This window comes from Macaca nemestrina, chromosome 12, assembly GCF_043159975.1.
Source record: "Macaca nemestrina isolate mMacNem1 chromosome 12, mMacNem.hap1, whole genome shotgun sequence".
NCBI lineage: Eukaryota > Metazoa > Chordata > Mammalia > Primates > Cercopithecidae > Macaca > Macaca nemestrina.
The window spans coordinates 75,970,359-75,991,039 of NC_092136.1; the positions used below are offsets into that span (position 1 = coordinate 75,970,359).

General features: G+C 43.8%; 1 long non-coding RNA gene across 4 annotated transcripts in view; it reads right to left on the reverse strand.

Annotated features, from left to right (window-relative positions):
• LOC105468789 (uncharacterized) overlaps positions 1 to 20,443 on the reverse strand; it is a 36,516-nt gene extending 16,073 nt beyond the window's left edge. The window contains exons 1-6 of one of the 4 annotated variants that reach the window (XR_011610944.1): positions 20,366 to 20,443; positions 19,844 to 19,905; positions 14,487 to 16,378; positions 13,760 to 13,861; positions 12,023 to 12,091; positions 6,016 to 11,800 (exon numbers count right to left, since the gene is read on the reverse strand). This is a non-coding gene — a long non-coding RNA (uncharacterized lncRNA). Of the gene's footprint in view, positions 1 to 6,015; positions 11,801 to 12,022; positions 12,092 to 13,759; positions 13,862 to 14,486; positions 16,379 to 19,843 lie in introns of those variants that run through there. The other 3 variants (XR_011610942.1, XR_011610945.1, XR_011610943.1) reach the window with 3 other exon arrangements.
• Positions 20,444 to 20,681: the final 238 nt, after the last annotated feature.

Below are 20,681 nucleotides of genomic sequence, written 5' to 3' on the forward strand. Positions count from 1 at the left end.
GTTTGTTTTTTGAGACAGAGTCTTGCTCTGGCACCAGGCTGGAATGCAGTGGTACAATCTGGGCTCACTGCAACCTCCGCCTCCTGGGTTCAAGCAATTCTCCTGCCTCAGCCTCCCGAATAGCTGGGACTACAGGCACCTGCCACTACGCCCAGCTAATTTTTGTATTTTTAGTAGAGATGGGATTTCACCATTTTGGCCAGGATGGTCTCGATCTCTTGACCTCGTGATCCACTGCCCTAAGCCTCCCAAAGTGCTGCGATTATAGGTGTGAGCCACCATGCGTGGTCTTTTTTTTTTTTTTTTAAGACAGAGTTTACTCTTGTTTCCCAGAGTGCAATGGCATGATTTCAGCCCACTGCAACCTCCGCCTCCCGGGTTCAAGCGATTCTCCTGTCTTAGCCTCCCAAGTAGCTGACATTACAGGCACCCACCACCACGCCCGGCAATTTCCGTACTTTAGTAGAGAAGGGGTTTCACCATGTTGGCCAGGCTGGTCTCGAATTCCTGACCTCAGGTGATCCGCCCGCCTCGGCCTCCCAAAGTGCTGGGATTACAGGCATGAGCCACCACGCCCGGCTCACTGTCCTGTTTCCTTCAGGCTAAGGGACTCCCAGGAGGGAACTGAGGCTAAATGAGGCCAGTCACTGTGTGGAAGCAGGTGGAAGCTGCTCAGAGGGGAAGAGGTGGAGGGGACAGACCAGCACTCCCAGGGGACCCTGGGAAAGGCGTAGCTTTTGGGCGCTTCCCACAGACTGTGGGCAAAGTCATACTTAAAGCAGGCTTTAAATACTCTCCCCACACACAGACACAAACACTGTCATTCCTGGACTTGCCCCACCCACCAGTAACATTCGACGTCCTGCTCAGACACGTGAGGCTGGCAGGGAGGGGACAGAATGGGTGCATGCTGGGCGTGTAGGAGTGAGTCTGGATTCTGAGCAGACCTCAGGAGTGACTACACAGACGTCCTTTGCTAACATGTTTTAAAGAAAGGTGACCTCAAGGGTAGAAGAGGAGAGGGGGAGGAATGAATGCTTCCCTATCCTCGCACCCACCAGCCTGATTAGCTCCCATTCATCCTTCCTGCCTCAGCTACCATGCCACCTCTTCTGGGAAGCCCTCCCTGACCACCTCCCCCCATCCTACAACAGGCAAAGTTAGATGCTCCTCCTCTGTGCCAGCCCAGTACCTGGTCTACCCTTCAGAGTGATGCTTATCACATTTACTTTGTGTTTATTTTTCCCCAGAGGCAGGAACTGTTCCTGCCTTGCTCCCCACAGGGTCCACATCACCTAGGCTGCCGCCCAGCACATAGCTGGTTGTCAATTCATATCTGTAGGATTAATAAATGGGTCTGTTATATCCATTTTACTGATAGTGAAATGAAGGACCAGAGAGAGTAAGTGGCCCTTCCAAGGCTGCACAGCAAGCTCGCGGAAGAAACCACCAAGAAACCAGCTCTTGAGACTTCCAGCGTTTGTTCCAGTTCCTCTGCAAGGGAAACCCCCATTCCCTGCTCCCTCTTCTTCCCCTTCTCACAGCAGCAGGTGTGTGCTCAGACAGGCCTGGAGCTGGGCTAGGGTAGGAGCCCCTGCGAGGCTCCACCTCTGTCTCTCCACTCCTTGACCAGGACCCACTTCTGCTCCGAATCTTGCTGGTGACTAAGTCTGTGCCCCGCCTCACTCAGCCCACCGAAGCCCCACTGCCTATGGAGAGGTGAGTCCCACCTCTCTGAGCCTGCTTTCTTCCCCAGCCATAAGACGAGGCAGCCTAGGAGATCCTGAGGCTCCTTCGGCTGGGAGAGCCTATGATGCCCTGTGACGACGGAAGAGGTTGGGGCCAGCTCCGTGCTGCCTGCAGCGTGGTTCAAAGCACAAGTCTTCACCAAGCAACAGAAAGGCCCAGAAATCTCATTTTTTCCCAAATGTTCCAGAATTTGACTTCAATGTCACATACTTTTAAAACTTTCCCATATGTAGGGTGAGGGTAGGGAGTCATAGTTTTCAGTTTTTTACAACAAGCAAATCCAGATGATCTTACTGCAAAAACAGGTTTGGGCCACACTTTAAAGTTGACATGGATCTTCCATTTCATACCACACCTCATTTGCTCTGTGTAGCCTTCCTGTGAGGACAGCACGGCAGGGCTTAGCATCAGCACATTTCACAGTCAAGGAGAATGATGTCCAGAGAGTAGGTGGCAGGGCCTGGGACTTATACTCAGAGGCCCTGTCCCAAATTATGTCTGCTTCCTGCTCTCCACAGAGTGATTTGAGTTGAAAGGAGAAGAAAAAGGAAGGAAGGAAGGAAGGAAGGAAGGAAGGAAGGAAGGAAGGAAGGAAGGAGAGGGAAGGAAGGAAGGAAGAAAAGAAGGAAGGAAGGAAAGAAGGAAGGAAGAAAAGAAGGAGAGGGAAGGAAGGAAGGAAAGAAGGAGAGAGAGAGAAGGAAGAAAAGAAAGAAGAAAAAAAGGTTGCATATAATAACTTGATTGGTAGACCTGCCAGAGGAGCCTGCTTAGCCCTGGCAGGAGGCTACATCATTTGGTGGGAAGCCCTTTCTCTATGAGATGGGGTGAGAGATGACAAGAATAATAAAACTCTGAGACAAAGCCAACAGCATGCTGAGTGACTCAAAGGATTAGGGCAGACCAGAGAGTAGGCCCCTGGGTCTTAGTGTGCAGCATTCGTCCCCACATACACGTGAGAGCCGTATGTTTGGCAGACACCACAGTCCTAGCCATGGGGCTCCCAGAGATGGACCAGAGCCAGCACTGGCCCCAGTGACTTTCCATCCCATGGGAGAGCCAGATAACTGCAATACAAGGTGGAAAGTGACTGCATAGGTAGGGCACGAGCTTGAGTTCCCATCTGACAAAGGGGCAAACCTTGCAAGAATGGTTTGCAAGGGAAACCTTGCAAGAATGGAGTTGCGGGCAGAGTGTGGACAGGGATTCCAGGTCTCCAACTTGTCATGGAGTTTGTGCCCACCAGAGGGCGCTGCCTGAGACACTCCCGTTCCTTTCTCCGCCCGCCCATTGCTCCCTTTCTTCCTGCCCTGTGCCGGCCTTGTCTCTCTATACACAGGCAGGGGTTTAGAGGGGTCCCCACAAGAGGAAAGCAGAGGGCAAGCTCAGAGGCAGAAGTCTGATGAGCAGCGGTTTTCAGCAGCCACCAAAGACTCCATCGCTTTCACATCTTCCCCTCTGATAAAAGAACTTTCAACCTGGTGTTTTATAGAATTTAAAAAATAATGTTTATTCAGTAGGCTGGGCCTGGTGGCTCATGCTTGTAATCCCAGAACTTCTGGAGGCTGAGATGGGAGAATTGCTTTAGTCCAGGAGTTCAAGACCAGCCCGGGCAAGGTAGTGACCCTGTCTCTAAAATAAATAAATAAATATTTTAAAAATAAAATAAAATAAAATTCAATAAGTAGTTCAGAGGGTCTCCTGCGTCCAGACCCAGAGACAAGTACTGGGGAAAGAGCCATGACCACAGACCTCCTTGGTCCCTGCTGTCATGGTGGTGGCCATCTACAGGGAGGGCCGATGATAAATGGGTGGCTGGGCATCTAAGTAAGTGAGAAGATGGTCAATGCTATGAAGAGGGCAAATGGGAGCACAGTAGAGGTGCCAGAGGTGCCAGCAGAGGTGACATGGCTGGGTGCTACTCTCACATTGAGCTGAGACTTGAACAAAGGGAGGTAGCCAAACCTGCAGGAACCTGAGGAACCTTTTCCAAGAGAGGGAATCTCAGTGCAAAGACCTCAATGAGTGAGTGAGCTTGACTTGCTCAGACAGGACGCGAGGCTGGTTGGGGCTTGAGGGGAGAATTGAGGGCAGCAAGGCTGGCTGGATAGGCCACTGTCAGGGCTGTGGATTTTACTCCAGTCACAGCAGGAAGCCAGTTAGAGGCCTTTAGGCAGAGGTGATGCAGGCTCTGGGGACACTTTACAAAGATTGCCCTGGCTGTGAGTGCCAGAGCAGAGAGATCCATTAGGAAGTCCTTGCCATAAACCAGGAAGGAGATGAGAGTGACTTGATGGTAGCAGTGGAGATAGGAAGAAATGTAGGAATTTGAGTCTATTTTGAAATAAAAATAAAACTTGCAATGAAATGACAGGTTATCAGTGCCAGGCGCTGAGATGTAGATATTGTGTGTATTGACTTATTCATTCTTGCTGTGTATAAAGCTGTTTTACAGAGGAGAAAATGGAAGCTCAGAGAGGTTAAGTAATTTGCCCAAGATCCCACAACTGATAAGTGACAGATTCTACATTTTAAAAACAAGTCTGTCTGGTTCCAGAGCCCACAAATAGACTGCTCAATGCAGAGAATGGAAAGCAAAAGATTAGCCGTACAGAATCAGAAACGGAATCCCAGAGTGCTAGTCCAACAACTTTGATGCAGGCTCCAGCCCAGACCAGAGACTTGTCTCAACTGTTTGGTTGTTCTCTTGGCCAAGGGCAGCTGCCCTGGGATCCAAAAGCTCATCAGAGAAAGCTCCCAGGAGCCCAAGTCTGCATTCTTCCCCTCCTTGGGTAACCTGCTTATGGTCACCCAGCCAGTTTAAATCCTGGGTCCTCTGACCTTCCTGTCCAGGCCTCCTCCCTGTCCCCACAGAGCCTTCTCAGCACAGCATAAAACCAAGAACATCACGTGGCCACTGCTCATGTCAGATGACAGCATGGCATATTCCCCTCATGAGTCCTTGGCTTTTTAACATGGACCTCAGAGCTTTAACTAAAAGTATTTGATTATGCATCCAGGTGCTGTGGCTCACGTCTGTAATCCCAGCACTTTGGGAGATCAAGGCCGGCGGATCACTTGAGATCAAGAATTCAAGAGCAGCCTGGCCAACATGGTGAAATCCCATCTCTACCAAAAGAACAAAAAATACAAAATAAATAAATAAATAAATAAAATCCTCATGCCTGTAATCCCAGCTATTTGGGAGGCTGAGGTAGGAGAATTGCTTGAACCCAGGAGGCAGAGAGAGGTTACAGCGAGCCAAGATCACACCACTGCACTCCAGCCTGGGTGACAGAGGGAGACTCCATCTAAAAAAAAAAAAAAAAATTGATTATGTATGTGGAGGCACCCAGGCATAAAGGTAGGTCAGCAGGGAAGGTATTTTGCTCCTCAAATTGGGGTAGCAAAGAGCTGGGTTACCTTGAATTCAATCACTCCTGCAATATTCAAGCTGCATCACAGAAGCGTGGGGGACACGAACAAGCATGGGGGGCAGTCTTTCTCTGATGTTCTCAAAAGATCCAAACCATAAAAAGCTTTCTTTACCTGGTGAAAATATACTGTAGCATAATAATCTACTATTATAACATTAGCTCTCTTGCATGAGAAGTTTTATACAACCAGAAAACATGCATTGAAAATAACAATTTAGGCGGGGCACAGTGGCTCATGCCTGTAACCCCTACACTATGGGAGACTGAGGTGGGCCAATCACTTGAGGCCAGGAGTTTGAGACCAGCCCGCCCAACATGGTGAAAACCCTGTCTCTATTAAAAACACAAAAATTAGCTGGATGTGGTGGCACGGGCCTGTAATCCCAGCTACTTGGGAGGCTGAGGCAGGAGAATCCCTTGAGCCTGGGAGACAGAGGTTGCGGTGAGCTGAGATCACGCCACTGCACTCCAGCCTGGGTGGCAGAGAGAGACTCTGTCTCAAAAAAACCAAAAAACAGAAAATAACAATTGAGTGAAATTCCTTTATAAAATGTTTAAATGGCCCATCAGGTGACCAAATGTACCTGAAGCTTTGATTGCTTTCCCAGAAATATGGGACCAAACATTGGTTATAATCTATTTTAGCAATTTATAAGTCACCACACCAATATATTCAATTTGGATCATTTTATCTTTTCCGTGATGAGTTGTGGAATGCAGAACTTTTAATAATAAAAACTTGAAGGACTCAGGAAGGACAACGTGGTCATCCTGGTTCTCCATGAGTCCATGCTTAGTTAACTTTAGAGTAGTTAAATTTATATCCTCTTGAATGGCAGTTGTTTCTTCAAATTACGTGAATAGCACTGGTAATTGATGGATTATCATAAGTAATTTGACTTAGACCATGGAGTTCATTCAAATTATATATCTAAACAATTTCAGTATCAGCTGGTTAAACATGAAAATCCGACAAAATATTTTCTTGGTATTTAATTAATTTTTTGTTCTACTTGGGTTAGTAGCTTTATACAAGGAAATTTGGTTATTTCTGTGGTTTACAATCAGTTAACATAATAACCATAATTATGATTGATAGCATATACTCAGATATATTAGAATTTTAGAAATCCCATACAATTTTGGAACATATGTTAATATTTCACACACAGAATTTTTTATAATATTTATTTTTTAAAAACCTTCCACAAATTGTTCAAACCTTTAGCTTTATCTTAACTTAAAATAATTCTTTAACACTTGGCAAAAAAAAAAAAAACAAAAACAAATTCACATTCCCATGCCTTCTTATAATCTTTTACCAAAAACACATTTTACTTTTCTTACACACCTTATATGTAAAACAGTTTCTTCAGTAGTCTAGATTACATGTTACAGTGTTAACTCTTTGCAACTTTACTTTTGGTGAAAACCTTGGTAAGTTTAGGATTTTAATTATGTACAAGGAGTGGAGCCTAAGACCCACACAGAAGTGCAGATAAGGTCTGACTTCTTCCAGTGTCTAACTCCGCATGTCCCAGGTCTTACCTAGCTGTAAAGCAGGCAGGTTGTACAATTAAGAGTCATGGTGTCATTTTATGAAGCATTTACGTGGCCTAATCACCTTTAAATTGTACAACATTTCTTGCATAAATTCTCTTCCATAAATTCTTTCATGTCATACACAAACAATGTATGACATGCTTGGACTTTCTGACTTGTCCTAAACATCCCTCTTTTAAACAACCAATTATTTTACTTTAGGACAAAAAATTACCATATAAGATCCTTTTGTATGTAAAATATCTTTTCTTTATAACCTTCTTTGCATAGCTAGGGGGCATGGCTAATTTCACACATTCCCAGGCCTTATCTAGAATATAATGCTCCAAAATAAATTGAACAATTTTTAAAAGTCAGAGAAGTAGTTTATGACCTAAAGTATTTAGCAAACCTAGTATCTGACCTGCATAATTTAAGCCAAATGTTTACATTTTTTGAAGATATTTTTATTTTGCCAATAATCTTTCTAACTGTCTTTGTTCCCAAAGATTGCTTAAGTCACATGAACTAAATAAAAGGCATTGAATGGCCAGGTGCAGTGGCTCATGCCTATAATCCCAGAACTTTGGGAGGCTCAGGCGGGTGGATCACCTGAGGTCAGGAGTTCAAGACCAGCCTGACAAATATGGTGAAACCTCCTCTCTACTAAAAATACATAATTAGCTGGGCACGGTGGCTCATGCTTGTAGTCCCAGCTACTCAAGAGGCTGAGACAGGAGAATCACTTAAACCTGGGAGGCAGAGAGAGGTTGCAGTGAGCCAAGATCATGCCACTGCACTCTAGCCTGGGCAACAGAGTGAGACTCCATCTCAAAAATAAAATAAAATAAAATAAAATGCATTACATGTTCTACTTTTCTGACAAAATATTTAAGCTCCTATATCGGGGGAGCCCACCCCCAATATTTCAACATAGGTTCTTTCTATTTTCCCTAAGTGTTGGCCAGTCTGAGAAATAAAAAGAAAGAGTACAAATAAAGGAATTTTACAGCTGGGCCACCTGGGATGACATCACATATCCGCAGGACCATGATGCCCACCTGAGCCGCAAAACCAACAAGTTTTTATTAGGAATTTCAAAAGGGGAGGGGGTGTAAGAAAAGGGAGTAGGTCACAAAGATCACATGCTTCAAAGGGCAGAAAGGAGAACAAAGATCACATGCTTCTGACGAAAAGGGCAAGGACAAAATCAGGAACTCCTGATAAGGGTCTATGTTCGGCTGTGCACGTATTGTCTTGATAAACACTTTAAACAACAGAAAACAGGGTTTGAGAGCAGAGAACAAGTCTAACCTCAAATTTACCAGGGTGGGATTTTTCCCCCATGCTAATAAGCCTGAGGGTACTGCGGGAGAGCAGGGCGTATTTCAGTCCTTAGCCACATAAGACAGACACTCCCAGCGTGGCCGTTTATAGACCTCCCCCGAGGAATGCAATTCTCTTCCTAGAGTATTAATATCAATATTCCTTTCTAGGAAAAGAATTTAGTGATATCTCTCCTACTTGCATGTCTGTTAATAGGCTCTCTGCAAGAAGAAAAATATAGCTCTTTTTGCCCGACCCTGCAGGCAGTCAGACCTTATGGTTGTCTTCCCTTGTTTCCTAAAATTACTGCTATTCTCTTCTTTTTCAAGGTGCACTAATTTCATATTGTTCAAACACACATGTTTTACAATCAATTTATACAGTTAACGCAATCATCACAGTGGACCTGAGGTGACGTACATCCTCAGCTTACAAAGACAACAGGATTAAGAGATTAAAGTAAGACAGGCATAAGAAAAAGAGTGTTATTAGGAAGTGATAAATGTCCATGAAATCTTCACAATTTATGTTCCTCTGCCACGGCTCCAGCCGGTCCCTCTGTTCAGGGTCCCTGACTTCCCGCAACACTCTTATTATTAAACCAATTAATTAAAGCTCTTTTATATTACACACACAACACATATAAATAAACAGCCAGCCAGAAGATAAAGGACTCATTCCCTAAGCCAGGAATTGAACCCTAAACCTGGGCCACCATTGTGAATAGAGAAAGCACGGCCACATGGTTGCAAGGTCAAGCTCCCAAGGACATGACTGACCAGTTTGCTGGGCAGCCTTGAATAGTGAGCCTATAGGTTCCTAGGCACACATTTTATCCTAAGGTACCCCTCTTTATAACAGAACAATATAGAAAGACACATAAAGCACACTGGATTCACTACAGTTTAAGACCAGCCTCAGGATTCTTTTTTCGTGTTAATCAAAACTTTGCAGAGGAGATAAACAGTGACTTTTACCATTTATTTAACCAGTTTTCACAGAGAGACAGAAGCCAGAGTCTGACTGGTAAGAAATTCTTACCCTTTTGCCGGTATGTCAGGCTTCTGAGTTCTTTCTCCCTGAGTGGCCCTAGTGGCCCTGCTTAACTGTATGCAAACAAACACATTGCTATGAATTAAGAATATGTGCAAATAGTTTACAAATTTTGGAAAAATTAGGCAGAGAGAGAAATATGACTCAAATTCTATTTACGAAAGTATGCTCAACACACTTAACATATCAGGAAGCTTAACTCTAAAAAGTCAGTTTAAGATTAAAAAGCTGGTATGTTCCATTAATTCCTGAAAGCCTGACAAAGGTAGCCTACGAATTTCAGCTAAATAGAACCGATGATGACTTGCTAGAAACACATAGAAAACAAAATAACTATCCACAGAATAAAATCAAACCTTTTCACTAGAAACTAAAAATATTCATGGTTTTATATATACATGCATACACAAGCAAAGCCCAGAGGAGAATAAGCAGCAAACAAGTGAAAATTAGAAGCAAAAACAAATAAACAGGAAACCAACCCTGAATTTTTCTTATTCAATCTACCGTGGAGGTTATGGTGTTACCCAGGGCCCCCAAAAACCCACATGATGAATATTTTATTCTTGATACACAATTCAATATCCTTAAGTTCACCAATATCATCATACATCCTGTGCAATCAAGAAATTCACTTTAGGCACATGACCAATAGGTACTCCAGTGCCAGCACTATGCATGCAAAACAGTAAACATAGTGTGAAGCAATGCAAGCATGTATGTGTAATTTGGCTGCACACTAAATCGAGCTTCATGCCTAACCATATGTAAAAAAGAACTGCCAAACTGCCAATACATTTCTTTACAATATTTGTTTTATTTTAATCAAGACTAAGAGCTTTAACTATGAAATGTTAATTAGCCAAATGTCTCCAATTCTCTATCAGGTTTTAAATAATATTCTATTATCTAAACATTTCCACACCCTTACTCCCTACTTACTAGTTCTTTACTACATTGTTTCATAAATAACTTTTTCAAATCTGTAATTTGAACCAACTTTTAGATAACTTCTGAATTAGACAAAATGATTCTTTTCTGACTAATAACATAACCCTTTTGGGCATATTTTGTATACAGAATTATGTGTTAACTAGAATTCTTATGTTTAGTAACCTAAAACTTTAGTGAGACCCTAAAAAGCAAGAAATCCTGAACCATCAGCTATGGGCATTTATAGACAAGAACAATTCCATAATTTTAGAAACATGTTTTCCTGTATCATAACCCTTTCTCAATTGGAAATGACTCATATATTCAATGAGCATCAAAAATAATCTTAAGATTTTAATTTATGCAAAAAGTTTACCTAAAACATTTATCCCATGTACATGGACTCAATTCCCTCATTTTTAAACAGTTTATCTAGATTACTTCTGTAAACTGAGATATTGGACACTATCATTTGAAGTTAGTTATTTCCTTGTTAACCATGTTTTTAATCACGAGAGAACATCAAATGCTCACCTAAACCTAAGTAAGAGCCTCAAAGTTAAATACATGGGTATTTTTGCCAACAACTCAAAATCAAAAGATTTAGCTAATACTAACTTACTCTCATTTGTCAAAAAAAGGCACACAAACCAAGATCATTTTGTTTTAGCTGGGTTTATAGTTTTATAACCTTCTATGCTAAACCCTGACATCTCAAAATATCTAGCAGAGACAAATATAAAATCCAGACAAAAATGTACGCTGACAATTCTGAAGGTATTTCTATTTTTATTTTACCCATTTTTTTAAAGTCAGCTTGTTTTGTAAAGTTATACTTAAGTCACGTGAACTTGAAGATTGCTTGGACTTATTTGCTTAATTTATTAGCGCTCTTTTACTTATCAGCCAATCTGATAGACACAACATATAACAATAAATTACATACAAATAAAGATATCTAGACATATACACACACATGAATGAAGATCTAATGGCTTGGAATCCTAGCCATGAGATAGCAATACAAGCTCACTGGTTTCACTTTGCTCCAATAGGTAATCCAACGAAGGCTGTGAACCAAAATTTCAGGTACAGAAGTTTCCTTGGCAGTTTGATTTTTAAAGCCAAACCTCTCCAGACTCCAAAGAATACTGGGCCCAAACAGCACCAAAGGAGAGCATCACAGGTTAACCAGCCCCCCTACTTAGAACAGCAGCACAAAAACCTGGCCACATGCAACGCCATCCCACTTTCCCATTCAACAGCAAACTTCAGATTCCAAACAAGATTGGGGCCAAACAGTATTGTAACTGTGAGAGAAAATTCGTAAGAGGGCCTAGTACTGGGCCTCAGCACTTCTGCCAAGGGCGTCCGCTTTGGAGAGGTTGAGGACTGGAGGATCTCCCGGAGTGTCCCCCTTTGGGGTCCAATCTTAGAGTGTCAGACGTCTCTGACCTTAGGTGGGCACTGGTGCCACTTGCAAGTTTTCCCACCAGAGGCGATGGCCCACTGTGAGCTTTCCTTTTGTCCCAGGATTAAGGCCTTGACTTCTAGCATCCTTATAACTTGATAAGGCCATGCTTTCCCATGTTTCCTGTTCCATGAGCTTTAATGATAGGAGCTGGAGGCTAGGTGGGTTTCTCTGCCCTTAGCCAGTGGACTGGGAAAGGGAAGAATTTCGCATAAGAAAAGAAGGTGTAAGTCGCCTGAAACTCATGAGAGTTTGCCCGAGCTGCACCAAATGTAGGGATCAGGGACCACAACTGGAAAAGATAAAAATTGTCCTTCAGAGTGGCCCCAGCCAGAAGCCTGCGGCTGCCTCTGTGTTTAGGCACTGCCTACCAAGTGTCCCAAGTTGGAAACAAAAAGAGAGAGAGAGAGAGAGAGAGAGAGAGAGAGCGAGAGAGAGAGAGAGAGAGACTCACTTGTACAGAGTAGAAAGGAAAGTGGAAAGGAGAAAAATAAATTCCAAACTTCGGGCTTACCTCTGGCTGGTTCACCAAAATATGTTACCAGTTGAAGGTGTCCAGGTTCTTGGCGTCTTGAACAAAGAACTGGACAAAACACACAAACAAAGCAAGGAGAGAATGAAGCAACAAAAGCAGAGATTTATTGAAAATGAAAGTACACCCCATAGGGGTGTCGAGCATAGGGCCTCAAGAGCCCATTACAGAATATTCTGGGGTTTAAATATACTCTAGAGGTTTTCATTGGTTACTTGGTGTATGCCCTATGTAAACTGTCATAGCCGAAGTGTTTCCATTTGATTTAGTTCTAGGAAGTCCAGCGTGAATCGGCCTTAGGTTCCCTGCCTCCAGACCCTATATTCCTGCCTCAGAAGAACAGAGGAGCATCAGGGACCCAAAATACCCCTGTGGCTGCCCCCATACTGGCCCTTAGTAATCAAAGAAATACAGATTTAAATACTAAGGATTTTGTTTTGTTTTATGTCTAGGAGGTGGTCCCTAGCTTGGAGGAGAACAGGCTGTTTCATACCGAGCTTGAGACACAGCATTGGCACAAACCTTGCTGAGGAGCAATTTGGCAATACGTTCCCTATGCCCTAAAAATTGCCTCAGTAGTTTCACTTCTGTAATACTCTTCTTAGGAAACAATCATAGATAAGTAAAAGATTTAGCTACAATAATATTTATTTTGCTACTTATAAAAGCAAAAATATTGAAGACATTCTAAAGATTCATCAATAGCATGGCTGTTTAAGTAACTTATGATATGTCTCAGGACAGAATATTGGCAACCATTAAAAATTCAACTGCATGGCAAGGTGCGGTGGCTCACACCTGTAATCCCAGTACTTTGGAGGGTGGAGGCAGGAGGATTGCTTGAGCCTAGGAGTCAGAGACCAACCTGGGCAATACAGTGAGACCTCATCTCAAAAAAAGAAGAAGAAAGAGAGAAAAAAAGACCAAGCTGCACACAGGGAAAAAAATTTTTAAAACATTTGATTCCTATCTCACATCTTATATAAAAATTAACTCAAAATGGATCACAGATCTAAATGTAAAACAAAATGGTACAATTTTTAGGAAAAAACATAGGAGAAAATCTTTAAGATCAAGGACTACGCAAAGGGATTTTTAGACTTCAGATCTAAAGCAGACTCCACAAATGAAAAAATTGATAAATTGGACCTCATCAAAATTTAAAAGTTTGGTTTGTAAAAGAATCTGTGAAGAAGATGAAAAATTAAAGTACAGGCTGGGCTAAAATAGTTGCAAACCACACGTCCAACAAAGAACTTATATGTAGTATGTACAAAGAATTCTCAAAACTCAGCAGTAAAAAGAACAAAATCTCAATCAGGCAAAAAATGGGCAAAAAAAAAAAAAGGGCAAAAAAACATGAACAGACATTTCACCAAATAAAATATACAAAAGGCAAATAATCACATTAAAAGATGTTCCACTTAATTGGCCATCAGTGAAATGCAAATTAAAACCACAATGATATAACACTACATACCTACCATAGTGGCTAAAATAAAAAATAGTGACAACACCAAATGCTGGCAGGAATGTGGAGAAAGTGGATCACTTGTGCATAACTGCTGGGAATGCAAAAGGGCACAGCCATTCTGGAAAACAGTCTGATAATTTGTTATAAAACTAAGCAATACACTCATCATACAACCCAGCAATCACACTCTTAGGCATTCATCCCAGAGAAATGAAGACATATTCACACGAAACCTGGACACAAACCTTCATCATAATCATCTGTAATAGTCAGAAAGGGGAAACAACTCTGATGCTCTCCAATAAGTGAAAGGTATACAAGCCATAGTATATCCATACCATAAAATCCTGCATAGCAATGTAAAGGAACACATTATTGACACTTGAAAAGGTTTCAAAGGAATTATGAAATATATCCAATCCCAAAATGTTATATACTATATTATTCTAACAATATATAATGTATTAACATTAATATTATATAATGTTATATAGTTATAGATTAATAGTATATAATATTGATAATATAATAATATTGAAATAATACTAAGATTATGTAGAATATATAATATTCTTGGAATCATATAGCATGTAAAAAAAACAGTAGGTATGTAATCAAAGAAATACACTATACTATCTTTACACACTATAAGAATGGTATGTAACATTCCAACCATACACACTATATAATTTCAAGAATATATAATATTCTTTAATTTTTTTTTTTATTCAGGGTCTTGCTCTGTCACTCAGGCTGGAGTACAGTGCCATGATCTCTGCTCACTGCAGCCTCCGCCCCTCCCCCCATATCTGCTGATATGACTAGTCCTGCCTGGACACTGCAGGGACACATGACACCCATCCCCTCTTCCAGGAGAAGGAGGTGGGAGGGAGGCATAGGAGGCATCTCAGTGCCAAGCCTCCCCGGCACGCACACACACACAGAGAAGCCTGCATGTACTCATCCACACACCTCACTGCCCAGGAACGACTTCCAGGGTTCCCAAATCCTTCATATCCCACCAGGAATTTCAGCTCTGCTCTCATAGCCCTATGGGAAATGAGTCAGAGGGAGGAGCTGAGGAAAACAAAGAGAGGAAGGAAGGAGGCAGTTCTGGGTTTCCCACAGGAGTTCTGAGGTGACTTTGTGCGAGTCACTTCTCCTCTTGGAACCTCAGCTTCCTCATTTGCCAATCAAGGTGTGGGTCCCTACCCTAAACCACACTGGGGCCACCATGAGGATCCAGTAAGATCAGGAATAGAAAAGTGCTTAGAAAAATCAGGGGCCTGGGTCAGATCGCAGAGGGTGGTACAGGGGCTATTGCTGTATAAAGTGGTCTGAGGTCTTCCTTCCTTCCCTTCTCATTCTTTCATTCATGCCTCCTCTCTTGGCCAAGCCCTGAACCAGGCACTAGAGATGGAGAGATGAGTCAGCCAGGGTACTACCCTCAGGAGTATCTGTGGTGGTGGGATGGGGAATGGAGAAATGGAATCAACTCGTTCTGCAGAACACAAGGAAGGCTTCATGGAGGAAGTGACCTGGGGCTGGGATTTGAAGAAAGAATAAGAGTTTGCCCTGATGCACAAGAGGGGGAAGGGCGTAGCTGACTTACAAAGCGAAGGCATAGATATGAAACAACACCTCCCCCTCACGGTGCATGACAGATTCCAGGAAGAGCTTTCTAAAGATATGTGCCAAGATGGAGAAAGACTTCTAGGAAACGAAGAGCATGTGAAGGGGCCGTTTTGTTTGGAATGCTCTGGGGAGTCAGCATTATGTGGAGAATGGAGAGGCTGGAATACAAGGCCTTTTGGGTTTTCTTAGGTCTAAGCTCTGAGTTAGCCCTGATTAGAAAGAAAACATAAGATTGCTATGCGTCTGCACCCAAGAAGCACTGCCACATCTCAGGACTAAAGAAAAATCTCAAGCTGGGAACAGTGGCACACACCTGTAATCCCAGCACTTCGGGAAGCTACAGTAGGAGGATTGCTTGAGCCCAGGAGTTCGAGACTAGCCTGGGCAACGTAAGGAGACTCTGTCTCTACCAAAAAGAAAAAAAATTCACCAGGTGTGGTGGCACATGCCTGTAGTCCCAGCTACTCAGGAGGCTAAGGTCTAAGGATTGCTTGAGCCTGGGAGGTTAAGGCTGCAGTGAACCATGATGGCACCATTGCACTCCAGCCTGGGTGACAGAATGAGGCCCTGTCTCAAAAAAAAAGAAAAGAAAAATCTTGAACCAGGGTCACGCTATTTATTACCAAACTCACAAGTGAGTTTGCATACTCTGGCAGGCAACCTCAAACACCCACAACCTTTCCTGCCAGGGGCCTGAGGGCATTCGTCTTCCCATAATTAAGTCTTAGCATCCCATTCTGAGTTTTTCCAGGGAAGGCCTGGGCCCCAGGCCTCCAGCCTGAGTAAAAACCTGTTAAAGCATGTGTAGGCTGGATGTGGGCTATGTGGAAGGGCCAAGATGAAATGGCCAGCGCCTGCACTCCCAGCAGTAGAGGCAGCCCAGTCAGCATCCTGACCTCTGAGGACTTCCAACTAGCACCCAGTGATACAGAGGTCTTTTCTCCTTCTGATGCCTATAATCAGTTTCTCCCTGATTCCCCTGAGATCTGCCCCCTGAAAACACAGGTTCCAGTCATCCCCATTAAACACTGTTCTCCTCCCCTGCCAAGACTGGGAGCTTTTGGCTTCTTTGTCTGCCCTGGAGGACAGTAGCTGAGTAAACTGAGTAACATCCTGGTTCAAGCTGACTCAGAATGGAGAGGAAGAGGAATTTGGAGGGTAATCTCTAGGAGGCCAGGCTTTTGTGATGGTCCAGAGACAATGGCTGAGGTCTGAGCTGGGCTGAGGACCTGGAGAGGAAGAGAGACCACAAGACTCTGTGACTGATTGGATATGGAGGTTAGAGATAGGGAGGGGTGCAGACCAAAAGTAAAATTCTAAGCCCCCCAACTGAATGGACCCCCATCTTGGCCAAGGGGATCCCCCAAAAACCTGAAAAACTAGTACAGGCCATGACAGGAAGAGGGAAGTCTGAAATGTCTCCTTATAACCACTTCCTTTGGAGTTTAGGCACAGCTGACCAATGTCTATATTAAAACAGAGATCATAAGACTGACAAAACAGACTATTTGTAGCAATAAGATACCAAATTCCAACCTAGCTCTGGTATAGCATCGCATGACAGATAGCAGGCCCTGAAAGAAATCTAAGTATTTTAGCCCAAAATATATTTCTTTGACATATCCTGAAATGACCCTGCGAAGCTGGTCTTTTGCTGGGGAAATGTGCATTGTGTAGATAATCTCCTTCCCTTACTTGGGTCTTTTCTAGGGAGTCTAACAGCCTTTAAGGTTCCATAAGAGACATTTACCATCTACTGCTTACTTAGAGGCTTTGTCTATATAACAAGAACATAGTAAGAACCTTGGCTTCCGATCCCCTTATCTCAATGCATGCCTCTCTTTCTGCTGACTCAATTCTTTAGGAAAAGATCAGCTCTTTCAACCAACTGCCAATCAGGAAATCTTTAAATCCACCTATGACTTGCAAGCTCCCCAGCTTAGAGATATCCCACCTTTCTGGGCCAAATCAATGTATACCTTACAAGTATCAATTTATGTCTTTGTGAAAAACTTCTGTCTCCCTAAAATGTGTAATATAAAACAAGCTGTAACCCAACCACCTTAGGCACGTGTTCTCAGGACTTCCTGAGGCTGCGTCATGGGTCATGGTCCTTAACCTAGGCAAAATAAACCTCTGAGTTGATTGAGACCTGTCTCAGACACGTTTTGGTTTACAGGGGTCAGGGTGGACTCCAGAATTCTGGCTTGGCTGACATGTAGGCTGTAGAAACACAGAAGAATAAAACAGGAAAAAGGGATATAAAATAAGTCAGGAAATAAGCAGGAAATGCGCACGATCTCTTTTAAAAATTCATCTTTTGCCTAGTAGAAAAAAATATTATAGGCCGGGCGCGGTGGCTCAAGCCTGTAATCCCAGCACTTTGGGAGGCCGAGACGGGCGGATCACGAGGTCAGGAGATCGAGACCATCCTGGCTAACACGGTGAAACCCTGTCTCTACTAAAAATACAAAAAACTAGCCGGGCGAGGTGGCGGCGCCTGTAGTCCCAGGTACTCGGGAGGCTGAGACAGGAGAATGGTGTAAACCCGGGAGGCGGAGCTTGCAGTGAGCTAAGATCCGGCCACTGCACTCCAGCCCGGGCAACAGAGCCAGACTCCGTCTCAAAAAAAAAAAAAAAAAAAAAAAAAAAAAAAGAAAAAAATGTTATAAATAACTTAAAGTGTCAATAGAAGTGGGCTCGGTGGCTCACGCTTTTAATCCCAGCACTTTGAGAGGCCAAGGTGGGCGGATCACTTGAGGTCAGGAGCTCAAGACCACCTGGCCAACATGGTGAAACCCTGTCTCTACTAATGATACAAAAATTAGCCAGGTGTGGTGGCACGTGACTGCAGTCCCAGTTACTTGGGGAGCTGAGGCACGAGAATCACTTGAACACAGGAGGCAGACTTTGCAGTGAGCCAAGATCGCACCACTGCACTCCAGCCTGGGCGACAGAGCAAGATCCTGTATCAAAAAAGAAAAAAAAAGAGTCAATAGAGAGATAACTTAAGTATACTGTTAGATCCATACTAGGCAATACTATGAAATACAAGACATGGAGAAATAGTCATAATAAGTTATGTTTTGAAAGTGAGTCATAATGGAATGCAGAATAATCCTATATTTGTAAAGATAGATGTATATGTCTATATATGAATTTTTAAAAACTGAAATAATAAAGACCAAAATGTTAAAAGGAATCACTGGGGATTTTTACCATCTTCTTCATATATTTTCGTCATTCTTTTCTAAAGAGTAGTAACAATCGTTACTTATCTATGTCCTCTGCGAGGAAGAAGATGTGGAGTCTGAGCTGACAGTCCTTAGAGCAATGACAAAGGGCCTGAAGGTCCTCCTGCCCCCAGTGTGTCTCCATCCTGCATGTTCTGTCATGTCAGGAAGCTGCCCCTCAGGCCCAAGCAGCAGCTAAATATCCCCGTTCCTACATTCTGAGAGGCACAGTCCCGCTTGATTCTTGGGTTTTGGTCCAGACAAGACAGAGGCCAGCAAAAGATTGCTTCAGGACCTCTGGCCTAGGATGGCCCAGGGAGCTCACTGCTGGTACAGTGAAGACAACCTGCCAAGGCCAAGAGTCTGGAAGAAGAAAAGGACAAAGTGAAGGTGATGTTGAGCTGGCCCAGGAGCACATGGCAGATGTTCAGTAAAAACGTATTGGATGACTGAGTTAATTAATGAAGGGGGGAGATCAACTTAAAATCTTTTGAATATATTGGGAATTATTTTTTCAAACAATGAGTGAAATCAACAGAATTATAAGGAAATTAAATCCAACATCAAATGCCAGTCGTAGAATATCAGCTGCCCCAGATTAGCTCAGATCCTAGTAAGATCCAGTGACAAGAGACAGCACTGGCTCTTCAAGATCCAGCCGAACTCCCTCTGCCCCTATGGCAGGGTCCCGTCTATGGTGGCAGCTTGGTTACATTTCATTAAAGCGAACAGAAGGGGATAGAACCAGGGCCCTCACTCGCTGTGTCTTGTCTCTCCCCTGAGCTCCTACTCACATTTCACTACAGAAGTCTTCTGTACATGGGGTATCCTTGGACACAATTGAAACTGGCAAAAAGCCCCAGACCTCTTCCCAGTGAGAGTGTTGTTAATGCACTCTAATTCCAGAATGACAGCCCATTGGTATTTTTTTTTCTTCCTTGCCTGAAAACCTATTAATGTAGGAGCATCTGGGGGATTTCAGAGTCGGTGATGAGCTCGACAACTTCTCCAGCTGCTCTGCCTAGGGAACTCTTGGGCACTCAGTGGGATTTAATGGGCTTATGTGAGCCTTCCAAGAAACTCCATGCTAGACTAACTCCCATTTAATCACTCTGACATCTCCTGAGCAGATGTCATTGCTATTTTCTGTCACTTACCCTTCATCCTGACTTGCTCTGGCCCAGTCGCTGTGGTTTCTGCTCCCCAGCATTGGCAGAGGTCTAAGAATCCAACCCTGAGTCATGGATTCACGGAAGGTCAGAGCTGGAGGGGTCTTGCAAGAGCAGTGGGTCCAATCCCCTCATGTGCAAATTCATTTCTTTTCATCCATTATTCCTGAGCTGCTGCTTTGTGCCAGACTCTGTGCCAAACTGTGGGGGCACAGATGGCACCCCGCATTCTCCCCAACAGCCCCTGAAGAATTTGCTCACAGTCGAGGGGTAGAGACAGAGTGAAACTTACCAAATTCACTCAGCAGGGCAAGGCTTTGGTGGAGAGCTGTATAAAGTCCAAGAGCAGGCAGCCTGGAACGGAGGAGGAAATGGCCAATTTGACTTCGTGAGGTGGAAGAAGGCATCATAGAGAAACAAACATTTCCAGCAAATACAGAGTGACCTAACTGTGAGAAGTTTGGGCTCTGGAGTCAGACTGACTGAGCCTGAATTCACCCCTAACCAGCTGTAAGACCCTGGTTGAGTTCTCCATACTCTCTTGGCTCAGCCTCCTCATCTGTAAAATTCACAGACACCTGTGAGCAGGACTGTCACACGCAGTCTGTGGCACGGGACTCCTTCTCAGGAGATGCCCTTCACCACCGAGAGTTTCTCATGACAGTTCTCCAGTGGATGAAAGTGAAGTGCTTGTTTTCTCAAATGTTAGGACGATGTGTGTCTGCTGGAAGTGTCTTGAAGAAGGGTGCCTTTTTCTAATTTGCATGGAGGCATCAAGTGGGCTACAGGTGGCCCAGTACTCATGTTTCTTTACCTCTTTCTCCTTTCAAAAGTGAAACTTCTTCCAGCGGGCTGGGGTCAGAGGAGGTTCAGTCTTCCTGCTTCTCCTGCGTCGCCCCCCCACCCCCCCCGCGCCGGAAGCACTCCCTGCTGTCTGGGGCTGCTGCCTGCTGGCTCTAGCTCTCTCATAGGGACCTGGGCTGTGTGCCCTTCTCCATAGAAGCCCTGGAGGAGGCAGGAGGGAGCAGGGCTCCTTTTCCTCAATGCTCCGTCCCTTTGGTTCCCTCTGAGATGACACAGCCAGCTGGGCAGTGGATGAACCTTTCTTCAAAGGGTACTGGGATGATTAT